Source organism: Chiloscyllium punctatum, chromosome 32 (assembly GCF_047496795.1).
Source record: "Chiloscyllium punctatum isolate Juve2018m chromosome 32, sChiPun1.3, whole genome shotgun sequence".
NCBI classification, from domain to species: Eukaryota; Metazoa; Chordata; class Chondrichthyes; order Orectolobiformes; family Hemiscylliidae; genus Chiloscyllium; species Chiloscyllium punctatum.
Genome location: NC_092770.1, coordinates 60,964,453 through 60,983,594, shown reverse-complemented (window position 1 = coordinate 60,983,594; position 19,142 = coordinate 60,964,453). Strand labels below are relative to the sequence as shown.

At 43.6% G+C, this 19,142-nt stretch overlaps 1 protein-coding gene across 3 annotated transcripts in view; it reads right to left on the bottom strand.

Moving 5' to 3' along the window:
• large1 (LARGE xylosyl- and glucuronyltransferase 1) overlaps nt 1–19,142 on the bottom strand; it is a 498,409-nt gene that overhangs the window by 138,221 nt on the left and 341,046 nt on the right. The window lies entirely within an intron of this gene.

The following is a 19,142-nucleotide window of genomic DNA, read 5'->3' as shown; positions in this document are numbered from 1 at the left end:
TCTACCAGATTCAGATTCCCAAGTCTGGTTCTTGCCAAGTTGCAGTGGAAGCGTACCCGGAAGGATGTGATAACCAGTCTCTTAGCCTGGGAAGAGGCGGTCTCTAAATGCATTGCACCTATCCACTTTGAGGATCATCCCCACTTCACACTAAATTATTTCAGAGCTGGCACGACCATGGCTGCTCAGCAATGTTACTGCTTATCCCGATAAGCATGTATGTTCAGTATCAGCTGTGATGTTTTGTGATTGAGGATGGTGCCTGGTTATTTATTAGAGGGTGGTTCAGTGGTTAGGACTGCTGCCTCACAGTGCCAGGGACCTGGGTTCGATGCCTGCCTCGGAAGACTGTCTGAGTGGAGGTTAAACATTCTCCCTGTGTCTGCATGGGCTTCCTCCCACAATCCAAAGATGTGCAGGTTAGGGTGAATTAGCCATGCTAAGTTGTCCATAGTGTTTATGGATGTGTAGGTTAGGTGCATTAGTCAGGGTAAAATGTGGAGTAATAGGGTGGGTGAATGGGTCTGGGTGGGTGACTGTTTGGAGAGTCAGTGTGGACTTGTTGGGCCAAAGGGCCTGTTTTCACACTGTAGGAATTCTATGAAGATGAATATATGGTACTGAAGTACAATCATCCTTCGGTTCTTGTGGTGCAGTGGCAGTGTCCATACCTCCACACTAGCAGAGGCCAGTTTGGGTCCTATCTGCTCCTCATGTTTCATAAGATATTCAAACAGGCTGACTTTTAATAAACATACAAATACCCCAGGATTGTGTGCTATAATAACGCTCTGTGAGTCACTGAAATCTATGCGTGGAAAGCAGACTGAAAAAGTCTCTCGCATTACCGGGGTCCAGTCACCCATTATAGGGAACAAGGGGCTATCCTGCATCAATGAAAATTGTAGTCCCTCCTCCTGCTTTTACCTCTCTCTGACTACCACATTGAGGCGCTTGATACCATCTGGAAAGCATCAACCATTTCTCAGGTCAAGATACAGCTGAATTCATATGAGATCTTCCTCACAAATCTTAGCAGGACTTATACACTTAATGGTAAGGTCCTTGAGAGTGTTGCTGAACAAAGAGATCTTGTAGTGCAGGTTCATAGCTCTTTGAAAGTGGAGTCCCAGGTAGATAGGATAGTGAAGGCGGCGTTTGGTATGCTTTCCTTTATTGGTCAGAGTATTGAGTACAGAAGTTGGGAGGTCATGTTGCAGCTGTACAGGACATTGGTTAGGCCACTGTTGGAATATTGTGTGCAATTCTGGTCTGCTTCCTATTGGAAAGAAGTTGTGAAACTTGAAAGGGTTCAGAAAAGATTTACAAGAATGATGCCAGGGTTGGAGGATTTGAGCTATAGGGAGAGTCTGAACAGGCTGGGGCTGTTTTCCCTGGAGCATCGGAGGCTGAGGGGTAACCTTATAGAGATTTACAAAATTATGAGGGGCGTGGATAGGGTAAATAGGCAAAGTCTTTTCCTTGGGGTGGGGGAGTCCAGAACTAGAGAGCATAGGTTTAGGGTGAGAGGGGAAAGATATAAAAGAGACCGACGGGGCAACTTTTTCACACAGAGGGTGGTACATGTATGGAATGAGCTGCCAGAGGAAGTGGTGGAGGCTGGTACAATTACAACATTTAAGAAGCATTTGGATGGGTATATGAATAGGAAGGGTTTGGAGGGATATGGGCCGGGTGCTGGCAGGTGGGACTAGATTGGGTTAGGATATCTGGTCAGCATGGACTGGTTGGACCGAAGGGCCTGTTTCCATGCTGTACATCTCTATGACTCCATGACCTGACCTAACAATGTACTTCCTTCTAGCAGGTCTCACAGCCCCACTAACTTTTTCAATTCCTGCTCCATGCCTTAAATACAGATCAGGAGTAGGCCATTCCGCCCTTCGAGCCTGTACCCCATTCAATACAATCATGGCTCATCATATTGTGACCTCAAATCCACATTCCCACCTACTCCAATGTCTTTTCTTCTCCTTGTTTAACAACGATCCAACTGCCTATGCCTTAAAATTATCCAACAACTCTACTTCCACTACATTTTCAGGCAGAGAGTTCCAACGACCTATATTTAATTAACCTCAACTCAATTTTCATTGGGCAATGCCTGATTCTTAAACAGTGACCCCACACATCTATCTTGTCAAGGCGTCAATGCTCAGGAGTTCATATGTTTTATCTTTCAGTCGGGTCCCCTCTTGCTCAGAACCCCAGCAGATATAAGCCCAGCGTGTTCAACCCATCTTCATAAGACCAAACCGTCCACCCCAGCAACAAAAACAGAAATTGATGGAAAAGTTCAGCAGGTCTGACAGCATCTGTGGAGAGAAATTAGAGTTGACATTTTGGGCCCGGTGCCTGTCCTCAGAATGGTTAGTAGCTAGGAAAATGCCAGTTTCTGTGCAAAAGATAGATTGGGGTGGGGAAGGGGTAAAGAGTAAGTGATAGCGGGGGATAGAGCCCAAAGAGAGAGAAGAACAGTTGGACAGGCAAAAGAGTGGGTAATGATCCAACTAGGAGAATGAATAGTTACTAATGGGGGACTGTTAGTGGCTAACAATGTATTGTGTGTAATAGCAGACTATGTGATAACAAGGCCTGGTATATGGGGTTGGGGTAGAATATGTGTGACAATACTGTCACTTTAAAAAGGTTATTTTGTCCTGTTTTTTTTGAGAGAGGTTGGAAAGACAGGGGTGCCAAACTGGCTACTGGAGATGGCCTAAGTCAACAATTTATGAGGCCTTTAGGTTTTTTTTTAGAAACAGCTGTAATAATGGAAGGGGAGTGGCCAGTTCTCACAGTTCAGGTTTTCTAGTTTTTTTTAGCTGTAGCAGTCAGAAACTGGGGTCCCAGAAGCACTGGAAGCTTCAGTAAGTGATTCCTAGCTGCTACAGTCCCTGAAATCTCTCAATGTTATTTCCTCCTGGATTGGAAAACTGCAAGTAAGCATCTGCATCTGAATTTACTTTTTTGCCAAGGGGTATGTTTATTGGACGTACTATATTGGAGCAGTTAGTAAGTAATACTTTATCTATTATTCGGTTAAGTTTTCCAATAGTTACATTATTCTAAATTCCTCTTTCTTTGGTTTGTATTATAACTACAGTGTTTAAATAAATTGTATTTTGCTTAACATCTAATAGTTTGATCAGTCTCATCACATCTGGAACATGCACTTCACACCTCCCTTTAAATAAGAAAAGGTTAGGGTCTAGGCTACCTTCTTAAAATATTTTTGGGGGGGTCTGATCTGGTCCATAACACATGGGAGAGCTCAAGCCCTAGCATTATTGTACCTGACTTTGAGGTTGGAAGGCTGCAGGATCCCTGAGCGGAAAATGAGGAGTTGTTCCTCCAGTTTGTGCTGAGCTTCGCTGGAGCACTGCAGCAAGCCTGAGGCACAGATGTTGGCCAGGGTAGTATGTTGAGGTGGCAGGCAATCGGAATCTCAAGAGTCTTTTTTTATGGACAGTGCATAGGTGTTCTATGAAACTGTCACCCAGTCCACGCCTCGTCTCCCCAACGTAGAGGAGACCACATTGTTAGCAGTGAATGCATTGGACTAGATTGAGTGATGTGCGGGTAAAGTGCTGCTTCACCCGAGAGGTGTGATTCGACCCTTAGATAGTGAGGAGGGAGGAAGTAAACGGGCAGGTGTTGCACCTTCTGCACTTGCAGGGGAAGGTGTCATGGGGCCAGGGGGAGGAATATTGTAAATGAAGGAAGAGTGGACCTGAGTGTCCCAGAGCGAAAGGCCCTTGCAGAAGGCTGATAGGGGAGGGGAGGGGAATGTGTGTCTGGTGGTGGCAGAAATGGGAGGTAATGATCCCTGGTATTAATTTAGATTGAGATTGATTTGATTCCCTACAGTGTGGAAACAGGCCCTTTGGCCCAACAAGTCCACACCGACCCTCTGAAGAGCAACCCACCCAGACCCATTCCCCTACATTTATCCCTGACTAATGCACCTAATGCACTACGGGCTATGTAGCATAGCCAATTTACCTAACCTGCACATCACTGGACTGTGGGAGGAAACCGGAGCACCCGGAGGAAACCCACGCAGACACGGGGAGAATGTGCAAACTCCACGCAGACAGTTGCCCAAGATGGGAATTGAACCTGGGTCCCTGGTGCTGTGAGGCAGCAGTGCTAACCACTGAGCCACTGTGCTACCCCAGGTAATTAAGAGAAGGTTTACTAAACCTTCTCTTAATTACCTCTGATGCATTTGCGTTATTACTGAAATAAGGTGACCAGTACTATATGCAGTAGTCCAGATGTGGTCTTGCTTATGCTCTGTGTAACTGAGGCATTACCTCCCTGCATTTGTATTCAATACTTCACATGATAATATTTACGATAAATTATGACATTCTATTAGCTTTCATGATTACTTACTATATCACTGTACTAAACTTTTGGGATTCATGGACTGAGATATCCAGATGCTCTTGTATCTCGGAGCTCTGTAATCTCTCACCCATTTGATAATAATTTTTTTAATGTTCTTGCAGCAGAAATTTCAAACAGCATTTAAAGCACAAGGACAATTTACCCCATGCCTTGAGAGTGACTCAAATAGATTGAGATGAACTGTGTCTACTTTACATTGGATTGTTAATAGTCTTCTGAGAGTTGAAGCATTTAATTTACTCATTAGTTCCCTTCCAGACCAAAGTAAGAAAACCAACGATAAGACTATAAGTGAGAAATACATAAATCCTCATCTGAGGCATGACATCTCCATTCTCGGTGATTAGACTGGAATCTAGGCACCCACTGGCAGGAGACAGGAAATGTAGCACATTAACCCATTTTATAATGCCAATGAGGTGAAAGGGTGTGCCAAAGTCCAGTCCGGCTGCCCAGGTCTATGCCCAGCTGACGTTTAAGAATTCACCAGTACGCAATGTCAGGAGGTAAGCAACTCAATCACTATACACGGCTCTTCAAAAAAAAAACAACCAGGGTGTTTGCTGTAAGTGGGTTCGGTCACCCTGACTCAATTTAGGGCAGCACGGTGCACAAGACTCCACATGTTTTCGAGTCAATGTAAGAAACATGGAAATGAGGAGCAGGAATTAGGTCATTTGGCCCTTCAACCCTGCTCTTCCATTCATTAGGATCGTGGCTGATTGTCCAACTTTACCTTTCTTTTCCCCCCCCATCTCCTTTGATCCCTTTTGCCTCACATATTTAATGATACGATGTTTTGCCTTGACTATTTACTTATCTTGACTAGTTTTTGTGAGACAAAAATAAAACTGCAGATGCTGGAATCCAGAGTAGACAGGCAGGAGGCTGGAAGAGCACAGGAGGCCAGGCAGCATCAGGAGGGGGGAGAAGTCAACATTTCAGGTGTAACCCTTCTTCAGTCCTGATGCTGCCTGGCCTCTTGTGTTCTTCTCGCCTCCTGCCTGTCTGCTTTGACTGTTTGCTGTGGCATTGAATTGCACAGACTAACCACTAGCTGATGAAGGAGCTGCGCTCTGAAAGCTTGTACTTTCAAATATACCTGTTGGACCATAACCTGGTGTTGGGTGATTTTTATCTCTGGATGAAGACATTTCTCCTCATCTCAGGATGTAAATGGTACCTACTCTGTATCCTTAAACTCTGACTCCTGGCTCTGGAGTCCCCAAAGTATTGGAAATATTCTTCTTGCCTTGGCCCTGTCTAGTCCTGTTATAGGTTTCTGTGAGATTTCCCCTCATTCCTCTCAACTCCAGCCAATATTGTGCTAATTGACTCAATCTCTCCTCATATGTCAGTCCTGCCATCTCATCTGAAAGGCTTCCAACGCTGCAGTAATTCCTCAGTTCCACACTACAATGTCAACCTAGATTTTCAGTCAAGTCCTGCAGTGGGGCTCAGAGTTGGATGTTGATAGGCCGGGGGTGAGAGTGCTACAGACTGGCCCATAGCTGCCATTACAAGCTGATACATTTACAACAAAGCCAGTGCAGGGATGGTGCAGCCCACGCTTTACAACATTTTACATTTCTAACCTGTGATTGAGAGTCGCGCTGAATTTTTCAATGCCCATCACTTTAAAGATACAATATTTTGAACAGCTGCGTTAAACCTCTCCTTAACTTTGTCTGCTGTCAGAACAGTCTCCAGACTCCATGACACTGCAATCCCTCATCCTTCGCAGTAAATCTGCTCCACACTCTCTTTCAGCCTTCTTAAGTATAGGGCTCAGAATTGAACACAATACTTCAGTGAGCCCGAGCTGTGATTTATGGACTTTGAGACTGACTTCCCTGCTCTTGTACTAGAATCCCCTATTTCTGAAGCCAAGCATCTCATACACTTGTAAAACAGCCTTTCCAATTTGCCCAGGCATTCTGTGAAAGATTTGTGGATTTGAACTCCCAGATGTCTTTGTTCCTGCGCCCACTTTACAATTGTACCATTTCATTTATATTGCCAAATGGAATTGAAACATCCAGCTCAGTATTCACAGAATGCGTTGGACAAATTATGTACATATCCTTTACCACGCTAGATGAAATGTAGTGCAAGCCAGTGGCTCAGTCTGGTGAGGTGGTCACTCCAACAACAGTGGGGAAATTGGGAAGGGTAAATTTGAAAGAACTCTAGGAGTCTGCTCATCATCAAATCAACAAAACCAACAGGTGATGGAAATCTTTAATATAAACTACATATTCAGAACAACAGACAACAAGCCTTGTATCACCAAACAAAGGGCAACGAATCATCCAAGTGTTCCTGAGTATTTCCAGTCTGTAGCACTCTCACCCCCGGCCTATCAACATCCAACTCTGAGTCCCACTGCAGGACTTGACTGAAAATCTAGGTTGACATTGTAGTGTGGAACTGAGGAATTACTGCAGCGTTGGAAGTCTTTCAGATGAGATGGCAGGACTGACATATGAGGAGAGATTGAGTCAATTAGCTGGAGTTGAGAGGAATGAGGGGAAATCTCACAGAAACCTATAACAGGACTAGACAGGGCCAAGGCAAGAAGAATATTTCCAATACTTTGGGGACTCCAGAGCCAGGAGTCAGAGTATTTCCAAGCGTGTTCTGTTAAGATTTAAGATTTCCACCAAACTGCTGTATTTCGATGGTTTGCCATGATTAACCTCTGTTCTGGTCGCAATTTGAGTGATGCCTCCATTTCTGGTCCCCCAGACTCCAGAAAAACATTCCCACAGTGCCAGCAATAACGGGCTATTCTGCCTCCAGGACCTCAGCTCATCTCATTGCTCAGCAAGTGGAGCTAGAGGCATCAAACTGGTCTTCCAGCTCAGGACCCATCCCTCACGTCAAATGAAGTTTATTTATGTTCAACTGACAAAGCACAACTGAGGGAATTCCTCCGCCCAGGAGATCTGTGCACCTCTGCTGTGAGTGATAGAGGTCACAGAACGACTGTAGCAAAGGTACACTGGGTTGACACCTTGATTAGAAACGTGGCCTGAGGAGATGAACAAAGGTGCATGGCTCATTCTGATGAGGTCAGCAGAATAAACTTATTGCCATGCATTGGAAAGTGAGTGAACTAGAGGAGGATAAATTTACCATTAATGAACGGATGCGAGCTGAAAAAAGATGTCCCTTTAATATGGAGAAGGGTGCCACTGTACAAAGGACCTGGAGAGAAATGCTGACAGATTAATGGGAATATAAGAACATTAAGAATTGCTGGACTGGAAAAAAAAGGTCAAAATCCACCCAGCTGTTGTTTAATTCAGTGATAATAGTGTTCTTAAATAAGTATAGCAACCAAACTATTGCAATCTCAATCCATAACAGCTTTCATAAAAGGAGTCGATAATTCTTTGTAGAAGTCACAAGAATGAACCACTAAGGGGAATGGGTAGCTGAAATACCACTGTACTTCTGGCTTCAATCTAGGAAGGTGTTCTGCTCTTTACACCAGAGTGACACGCTACCTGCACAGCAATGGCACCTATGTGCCATATAAAGGGTTAACCACAGAACTGGCCACTCGATAACTGCACACAGAGCCGCTGGTTAATGCAGCAGCACACTTAGCACTCTGAATTACCCGGAGCCCTCTTGCAGCAATCACTGGATTGATGTGACACCATTAAACAACACATCTTTGCTAATGTTTGGTGTATAATAGAAATTCCAGCCATCAAATTAACCTGTCAAATCATCAAATTTACAGCCAGTTAACCTGTTGCAGGGACTTGCACGTAAACTTATTAAATACAAAACAGAGAGCAACTGGAGATTTATAACTCCATCCTTTCAAGAGGAAACAGCTCCATTTTCCTATTTCATTGAAAACAAATTGGGCACTCTGGAAGCTTTTCCAACATTTTAACCTCTCCCACCAGAATACCACAAGGCTCATATGTACGCAACAGCCTCACACAGACTGTAAAACAGCCTTGTATGGACTGTAGTGCTGTCCTACGTGCACTCTAATGCTGTTGCACACAGACTGTAATGGTATCTCACATATGCAATGACACTGCTTCCTAAAGCCTTTATCATTGCCTGACACAGACAGTTTCTTGTTAAGGATTGCAATGTTACCTCAAATGTTACACAGCAGACTGTAATGGTCTCTCACACAGACACTAACACTATTTCTGGTGGGCTAACTGCCTCACGTGAACTGGAACATGTAACATAGCTTCATTTTGCATTGCATCTAGCTGCATTCAATTCTTCACCAGCTTACTTTCAGGGATAGGGCACGGAAGGAAAGAATGGTTCCCTAATGGTGAAGGTTGGAGATGAATTTAAATTAAAGAAGAAACTAAAATCCTAGTGTTCATTATAAGCATAAATAGAGTATAATTATCCTCCAATGTTCCCAGAATCCAAACCAGAACCTGGTATAAACTCTACAAGAAAGGCAATCTGTTCAATACCTAAGCTGCAAGATCATAATTCAACAGTTTAGAAAAAGACAATTATTCCAAGGACAAATATATCTTGGAGTTGAACAGATTTAATAAAAGATGGACACAATTTAATTCAGGGACCCGCACATTATGACTCGCATTTAAATTGCTGAATTATGAGAAGAGGTCTCATCTTATCCCTTTACTAGTCTTCAGCTCTCAGAAAGGGAGACCCTGTTATATCAGGAGTCTGCTGCCTTTAAAAGAATTCTTGAGAAAACAGTTTATCCTTTACCGCCTTCATTGAACAACTGGTACATTCCACATTGATGCAAAGGTCTGAAATACTTTGGAACATTCAGATAATGGACACAGCCAGCAATGCGATAAAAGCAATAAAGGGAGGAAACATTAGGAGATGAGCACCCTCATCAGATGAGGCTATTACAGTAAAAGGCAAAAGCTGAATCAAAAACACCGAACAAATCAAGGCAGGAAAAAATTACTGCAGGTGCTGGAATCTGTACTTAAAACAACAAATGCTGGATTTCACAGCGGGTCAGACAGTATCCATGGAGAGGGAGCAAGCTAATGCTTTGAGTCAAGATGGCTTTTCATCAAAGCTATCTCGATTCAAGATGCTAGCTTGCTCTCTCTCCATGGATGCTGCCTGACCTGCTGTGATCTCTTGCAATTTTTTTGTTTCCTGAACAAATTAATCCCAGGACTGACGGAGGAACAGTTAACAGATGTCAGTGTAGCCCAGAGGGCCTGGCTCTGTGCTGTAGGGCTCCATGACTCTATGCTACTTGAAATTTTACTATGTGCTAAACTGGCCAAAGCAAATGGACAGGGTCTATAAAATCATACATTCTGAGGCAGAAGATGGAATAATGATGAATCTGAACAAATTACACTGACCATAAGAGTTTTAGTCCTGTGACGGATGTGTTAGTCGCGGGCTCCTTTAACAATGCAATTGCAGATAGCATTAGTCCATTAACATAGAGTCACACAGCACGGAAACAGACCCTTCGGTCCAACTAATTCATGTTGATCGTGTTCCCAAACTAAACTAGCCCAACCTGCTTGCATTTGGTCCAAATCTCTTCAAATATTTTTAATCCATGTACTGATCTAAATGTCTTAAATGCTGTAACTGTACTTGCATCCACAACTTCCTCTGGAAGTTCATTCCACACATGAACACCTCTGTGTAAAAGTTTCTCCTCATGTCTTTTTTAAGTATTTCTCCTCTCACCTTAAAAATATGCCCCCCTAATCTTGAACTCCCCTACCCTAGGGAAAAGGTACCTGCCATTCACCTCACCTATATCCGTTATGATTTTATTAATAGAATGAGGGCAGATTGGGTATGATGTTATCTTGACTCTGTAAATCTTGGCAATAGGTGTGACATTAAGAAATAACGACTTACATTTGCTTTCAATTAGCCAATGCCTAAAGGACATTGGATCTGTGTTTGGTGGGTGAGGAAACCCTCTTGAGGGAAAAGTCTACTTGACCTCATCTTTGTCAATCTACCTTTCACGGTTGCATCCATCCTTCACAGTATTAAAAGGGGTGACCACTGCAAAATCATCGTGAAGATGAAGCCCACCTTTACACTGGGGATTACATCCATTAACATGTATGGCACTACCAGCATGCTAAATGGTACAGGCCTGGAATAGATTTAGCAACTCAAAACTGAGCGTCCAGGAGAATTGGGACATCCACAACAGCACACTGAATTCAATCACAATCTGCAATCTCTTAGCTACCATTACCAGCAAACTGGGAGATTTACAAACAATATATATCATTTACAAATGAATGCACAGCTGAGCACTACCATCTTGGAGGACAAGAGTAGCTGATACATGGAAGTTGGCCCCCCAAGACCATCTTGACTTGAAAAGATATCCCCGTTCCTTCAGTGTTGCTGGGTCAAAATACTGGTACTCCCTCTCCCTCTCAGCATTATGGGTTTACCCACAGCAATTGGCCTGCAGTAGTTCAAGAAAACAGCACACCATCGCCACCTCTAGGGCAATCAGTGATGGGGACAACAAACACTGGCACTGCCACTGATACTCACATCTCATGAAACAATTAAAAAAGACAATACACTGAGGTCATGAAGGAGAGTTGCTATGCTATATAAAATATGGAGTAAGGTATTTTCTCCAGTAAGATGCAATGTAAACATTTTTAGAACGGGCAAAAATGAAAGCTAGTATAAGACAATATGAAGGCAATTATTTGGAATGTCGGTGGATTTTCAGTTTGCCCAATTGCATCCCCCCGAACAAAACTTGACGTTCTTCAGTGTTCCAGAAGTGTTAAAGGCAGCAGGTGATAAGGGTCAGATAGAAAAGAAACAAATCTTTTTTGCCTATTTGCCAAAAGGTTAAAAAAACTGCTAAAAGATGTAGTTGTGGTTGATGGATTTTGTAAAAGGCTAACAGAGTGATTAACAAGGACTATGAAATCTCTAATTCTCCCACCTGCATGTGACTTCAATCTAGCCATCTAAAGGGAAGGGGCAAAGACAGAAATAGTTTCACTTGATGTTTTGTGGACCTGGGGTCTTTCTACAAACTATTAAAATTAATTCCTCACAATCAGTCGGAATGAATGATAACTCTGAGCAGCTGGAACTTAATGTGCTGATGCAATTGTGTTGACAATTCCTGAAGAACAGAAGGGCTGGATGTTAATAACTTGTGTGATCGTGAGACATTGAACAGTGTTATCAGATCCAGAAACCCGTTACCCAGAGTTGGCCTCATTTCTGGTGGGTTCGGTGAAACAGAGGGATGCGACAATTGGGAACCGTGCTACTGGCTTGAGTCAATGCTGGCTGAATGTTCAGGAAAATAGCCAAAAGGTGAAGTCCATGCGCTGGCTAAATGATCCAGAAGAGACTTCTAAATCAGAAAATGATCACGCACTGGAGAGAAACACTAGATACTCCAACACATTGATCTTGTGTTGTCTTATCAGATGCCACTTTGGGTGAATTTGTTCAAATGAGAGCTGGACCTTTGTAGAACCAAGGTTGCCCAACGTGTCTGTCCTGACAAAAAAAAACACTACAACTTACAATAGTTCTCCTATTAGGCTCATAGCCTTGAATATGATGACCGTGTTCCAGCTGGGGCAGACAGTGCCTTTTATAATAGATGAAGGTTTCTGAAATATACTATTTCTGCAGTGATCAGCATATCTAGTTACAACATCCCAACTAGGTCGGAGAAGAATTTTATTGCTCCTACATCCAAAGATATGGAGGGAAATGAGCAGAAAGACTGTAGAGGGATTGGCAATGAATTTTTCAGCCTGCCCTAGACCAGGGGAATGCAAGTATGCACCCTTTTGCCAAAAAAGAGTGTTCAGGGATAATCTTAGCAATTACAAACCAGTAAACTGACAGGGTTAACTGTAGAAGCAATATTTCATGACAAACTTAATAGTCACATGGACAAATGCGAGTTAATAAGGGAGAGACAGCATGGATTTCTTAACGGAACATCAGTTTACCAAACCTGCTGGGGTTCTTTGAAGAGTTAGCAGAGAGGGGTTGATGACAGCAAAGCTGTTTATTTGGGATTCAAAAAGGCAAAACAACAGATGGGCAATATTATAGAGCTGGATGTGTACTGCGAAGCTGATTGAGGTCAGATATGGCACAAAGATTGTCAGTCTGGTTCAGTCCTTGATTGTTCGAGACAGGACTGTGTCTGTGGCAAGGAAATGGGAGTTGGGGAATGGGGCAGTTGCCTTGCTGATGTCTGCTTGGAGAGGAGACAATAGGACAGAGTGCAGAGTTCAGGTCAGAGATCCCATTAAGAGTTAACCTCGGCAAGATGGAGTTGGCTCTGACCACTGCCATTTGTTGTCTAAATTCTAAAAGAGAGTTGGCAGGCAACTGATATCCAGAAGCTATTTGGGAAGTACATCCTGCACAGTTAGCACTGGCACTAATCTGCAATCCACTCGGAACAATTCCAGGAAGCTGAATTGTAGAACCAGCCCTGATCCTTGAATTAGGACATGCTTGTCCAGAACAGACCACAACAAAGTAATGAGCAGTCCAATTCGGTCTACTTCATGATTCTTCTGTCGTTCATTGTTGGAATTTTCAAGTTCATCTGCAGCTACCAATTTGTCAATCCACATTCTCTTCATCTCAACCTACTCTATCTCATTTTTTTTCCCCAATGCACCAACAGTATAGATCTCCTTGCCTCCTTCAGCTCTCCCTCCTTGCTATAACCTTTATGCTTAAAATAGGACGGAAAGTGAAATCATTTCTCTGCGAACCAACCTTGGCGGCGTTGGCCATCATCCAGGTTTTTCAATTTGAAGGAGCAGAAATTGAAATGTTCTGTGTGCTTCGGCTAGAAACATGAATGTCGGCCAAGTTTGCCTTCTCGAAACTAGGGCTCCAATAATAATCAAAGTATTCTGAGGCGGCATTTACTGAGGTTAGCTGAGGCCCCAAATGGCACTTGTATGTTGCCGAGGCAACACAAGCAAGTGACTCACCAGAGAGGCTTGCTGTGCCTTCAGGAGTGTCGATAGTTAATGTTATACGGGTGAACTAAATGCCGACCTTGTCATTCTTCCCGGCTCAGCACAGAAATTGTTCTTTTGGTACACAGAGAATAAGAATGTGCTGCCATTGACCTAAAATATGCCAACCTTGTCCTAATTATACTCACACTTGCAGGATCGATCCCGACAGATGAAAATGATAAATGCTAATCTTGCTATTTTTGGTTTCTGAGCAAGGAGCTAATTATTCAGTGCTTGGAATAGACTCTTTTTGTTCCTCTCGTCCATTTTCTCAAGTCTAATTGAGCTCCTGGGGCCACAGCCTCGTCCCGTGGTCACGACATCCCTCTCCCCACTCAACCGCCCATCCTCAAGTTCAGATTTGGAGAGCTGTGACGAATTGGTGGCTATTTGACTTTGTTGAGGCAACATCAGTGCGCCCTGTTCCTCAGCTGTCTGTCCACTGCCAATGGTCAGATGGTGATTGGTGTGGAAGCTCTGGCTTCACTCTGTCCTTTCTGAAATTGCTCAGTTAAGGAGTGCCAAAGATTCATTTGTGCTTCTCCATCTTCTCTGGCACTTGTTCCTAGCCACGTTTGTTCATTTGTTCCTAGCTGGGGTTTGCTGTACAAAGAGGCAACATTCAGAGAAATTGCATCCATTTCTGTGGGATAAGTCTAAGCGACCTTTGGCCTTCTGAAGCAGCTTTCTAGCAATGGCAGGTTCAGAGGTTATTGAGCATGTGCAAGAAACAGCAAGATACTGTAATGGGGAAAATGTATTGCTGATGTCTGTAAGGAAAAGATCAAATGGCTTACCCTTCAACTAAACCTATCCTGGTCCAGTTTAGAATCTGTCAAAACCATTCAACTGAAAAATCCAATCTCACAGCCTTCCAGTTGACAACCAATAGCCAGAGCTGCTTGACTGCTGACAAACAGAGCAATTCTCATTTTACAATGCAAACCCCAGCCTCTGTATGTTGGAGCTGCCTTCAGAGCAGTGTGGGTTAATAGACTTCTTAAAACAATCACTACCAGCACTAACCTTGTCATACATAATCGCTGTCAGCGCATTTCTTAGAGGCTACATCAATCTAGCTGTCATACACTATGTACAGCATGCTCCTGAATGTAGATGATATCTCACTGACCTCATACAGCACCCTCTGCACTAACCCCTTAATGCCCTACATACCATGGCCAGCACCACAGAGCAGAAGATAAACTTCCCTCTGTTAAGAGTAGAACTCACACTCACAAGGCTAAGGGCGTGTGCGATTTTCCATTTTAGTTTCTAAGTGTGTGACGAGAAAGTTGTCATTAACACGCTTGCCCTCCCAAACCCTTCTCCATTACAACTCTCAGGATCACCTACCAATCAGTTTGTGAAGATCTGACCAGTGAGCTAGGGGAGGCCGGGTAGTATCGCAGCCTATCACAAGCCTCGACACTGACCTGCCAGCCAATCAGAGGCCTACCTCAGCCAGTCACCGGCCTTGACACTGACCTGCCAGCCAATCAGAGGCCTATTACAGGCCTCGACACTGACCTGCCAGCCAATCAGAGGCCTATTACAGGCCTCGACACTGACCTGCCAGCCAATCAGAGGCCTATTACAGGCCTCGACACTGACCTGCCAGCCAAACTGCTGGCAGTTTCTGGGACCTAAATTCTGACGGTCAAAGACCACTCCTTAGGAGATCAATGGCAAGAAAGTCAGTCTTTTACTCTTCTCTTTTTGGGGTTGGGGGGGTATTATCAAAGGCAACTCTTCTCTTAAGGGCAAACTTGCCCAATTATTACCCCTTCTTACTCGCTTGTGGAATTGGATTGTGGAGGGAAAGCAGCACTTTTTAAAAAGCAGATAATCTGACACTAAGCATATGTGCTGTGACACAGCTGCTGCAGGTGAGCTGGAGCCATGGACTGTGGGAAAATTGTGATTCGGCTGGCAGCAAGTAGGTGATTGGTCTGTCTACTAGTGACCAGTTACTGATGACAAATGCATGCTGTCTTCCAAAAATTGGTTCCCAGGTTGCTGAACAGCATAAGGCTAAGATCAAGATGATGTGGAGCGGTCAGAGCTCTACCAGCTCTCTGTTCTCTGCTAAAGAAAACATTTTCAGCCTGAAGAAAACCAGTTAATCTTTCCTTCAATGGTTGCTCTAAGCTTTAATTGATAAGTCAGAAATATTTTTATAATTTTGAACCAGTCACCCTGAGCCTTCTGTAAACAAGTGAAAGAATCCAGAGATGGAAGATCAAGAAACAGAGTTCTGATCAGCACTAGAATCATCTCAGCAGATCATAAAAAGGAATCACTAAATTGCTATTCAGATTCCCTCCACCCAGTCCTCAGAAGGATATTATCAAGCTGAAGAGGGTTCAGATGGGATTTAACAGGATTTGTACAGCATGCTCCTGAATGTAGATGATATCTCACTGACCTCATACAGCACCCTCCACACTAACCCCTTAATGCCCTACATACCATGGCCAGCACCACAGAGCGGAAGATAAACTTCCCTCTGTTACGAGTAGAGTTCACACTCACAAGACTAAGGGTGTGTGCAATTTTCCATTTTAGTTTCTAAGTGTGTGATGAGAAAGTAGTGATTAACACACTTGCCCTCCCAAACCTTTCTCCATTACAACTCTCAGGATCACCTACCAATCAGTTTGTGAAGATATGACCAATGAGCCGGGGGGGGGGTCGGGTAGTATCTCAGCCTTGACACTGACCTGCCTGCCAATCAGCGGCCTATCCCTTGCTGGGTATGGAATGCTTGAGTTATAAAGAAAGACTCGAGAGGCCAGGACTTCTTTCAATGGAGCGAAGGAGGTTAAGAGATGACCTGATAGAAGTTTATAAAATAGCGGGGTTTGGATAGGGTTAATGGTAGTTGTCTTTTCCCTAGGATGAAGGGTTTTAAGACTAAGGGGGAAAATTTTTAAGGTGAGAGAAGAGAGATTTAAAAAAGATGTGTGGCAAATCTTTTACACAGAGAGTGGTTCGTATGTGGAATGACCTTCCGGACAAAATGGTGAATGTGGGTACAATTACAATGTATAAAAGATAAGTACATGAAAGGAATGAATTGGAGGGATATGGGCCAGGTGCAGGCAAATTTAGTATGAGATTATTTTTGACATGGACTGGTTGGACCATGCTGTATAACTCTATAACCAATGTTTTTATTACAGTCTGTAACTGCGTGGAGATAGGAAGCTTATAAGGTTACAGTTTAACTAGTAGGGTTACATGCTGATGGTTTGTAACTGTTTACCTATAGCTAGAATCTGCTTATTTCTAATAAATAATAAATTCTTGATTAGTTCAGAAACCTGGTCTGTGTTTCCCTGGTCTAAATGTCAGGTTAGTTGAGGAAACCTGTACCTTTTAAAACATTTATAACTCTGGGAATAGCAAGGCTTGATCTCCCAGTGCATGACCCCAGTGAGGTGAAAAGATTTGTATGACAAGACTGATTTCTCAACCTACTGTTTGGGTGCCTGTCAAGTGGGCATTCTGGGCACGTTCAACTGCTTCTAGAAGTGATAATGCACTTAAGTGAAGCATCTGCTTTCCCATGATTAGTTCAAGAACTTTCAATGCACTGAACATTTCTTTTTGTGTCGTGTGTTTTTTGATAGTGCTGACCTCAATAGACACAACTTTACAGCTACTAAGGTGTGACCATAAGGAATGCTGGGTAAGTTGACATGGGGGAGAGATTAGACATGTATGGTGAGCAGAGGCATGGGTTTGCATCAGGGCTACATCGGTCCATGGAGATTAATGTTGAGCAGAGGTTGGTATGGTGGGATTATAGGCCACGGGGGGGGGGAGGGGGGGGGGGGGGAGAGGAGGTAGTGGTATTGTGCAACATTGGCACATGGTGGGGTCATGAAGGCTGGGCAGAGAAACCTCATGCACACCACTTCCCCAGCAAGAAGCTTCTGTTTTTGTTCTGAATAGAATCATGTTGCTTCCCAAGGAGCCAAAATCTGATCTTCCAGGCCACTCCTTCCCAGGATGGGGTTTGTAGGGCTGGGAAACATCCCACCCCTGCGTCTCCATCATGGGAATGAAAAATCTGGATGTACGTGGCTTGCTTACATTGTCTTTCTTTGTTCAGCCTGAAATAAAGCCTTGCTTACACCATGGAATTTGTGACTCCCAGGTCAAGGATCCTCTAAGGCCACAAAGCTGAACGCTGATCACTTCCATGGGTCACTGTCCAGTCCAACCATGCATTGACAGCACTGAGACATTCCTGTTCCATTTATTAATTATTCACTCATGGACTGGGTCAGTATTTATTACACATCCCTAGTTGCCCCAGAGAAGATGGTAATGAGCTACCTTCTTGAACTGCTGCAGTCCAGGTGCTGTAAATAGACCCATAATGCTCTTAGGGAGGAAATTCAATGGAGAGTAAAGCACCTTCACCTTCAAAATGGATCTTAGCTCCAAAATCAGATTAGTGCTACCTATTCCACGGTATCTCTATATTGAGGATCAGCCGTAATCTGATTTTTGAGTGATGGGCAATTTGTGCTAAATGAGGGACAGCCATGTGAGCAAGTGATTTTGTTTCTTCAGACTGAGATCTGTAGGAATGGTACGGGTAGGCCTGATGTTTGCAACAAGTTCACAGGTGGGTCTGTACTCCAGGAGTTCTTTAAGAGTCCACCATAACCCACCTTCCAGATCCGATAGGTATGAGAAACAATAAGTATTTTAGAATGGAGTAGGTATTAAGACTGGGGAATTACTCCAAGTCAGATTCATAACCAAATCAGGGCAGATCACTAAAGCAAGATGTGACAGCTCTGTATAGGGTACAAAGAGGAGCAAATAGACTGGTCTTAATGGTGAAGAAGGGAGTGTTTCATCTGGACTGGCATTGGAACCATTAAGAAGAGCACAGAAAGAGGCCATTTAGTTCACAACATCAATACTCGCTTTGACATTCACTCTAGTATTGTGGTGTTATCCATTTTGTAAAAGCTCTATTTCAAATACTTATTAATTCTCTTCCTAAACATTGTGACTAAACTCTTCCTGAACAGTTCTACCCCAAAAGCTCATGATAAATTAGACACCATTAGACACTGGGTTAGAAACCTCTCCCACAGACACGGAAAGAACAATACTGGCCAAGGGAACTCAACTACAACCACAGGGACGCCAAGACAGCAGACTTCCTAGCAGCACTAGGATGCCCACTCAGGAACAATGGACTGACAGAAGAGACACAACAAACAGTGAGACAAGGAAAAGACAAACACATAACCTCAACACCAAGGAGAGGGAAGCACTAAAAGCACTAAGAAATGATAAGAACATAATCATACTACCAGCAGACAAAGGCAGAATGACGGTCATCCTGGACAAAGCAGACTACATCCAAAAAGCGCAACAACTACTTGCAGATACCAACACCTACCACAAGAGGAAGTTTGACCCCACCCCACAGCTCACCAATAGGATAAACAACACACTGAGGAACCTACAAAAAAACGGACAGATAACCAGGTCTGACCTACAAAGAATGAAACCTGAAAGCAACAACACCCCCAGATTCTATGGACTACCTAAAGTGCACAAACCAGACATCCCACTCAGACCCATAGTATCACTACCAGGGACACCATCACACAAACTGGCTAAAGAGCTACAGCAGAAACTGAA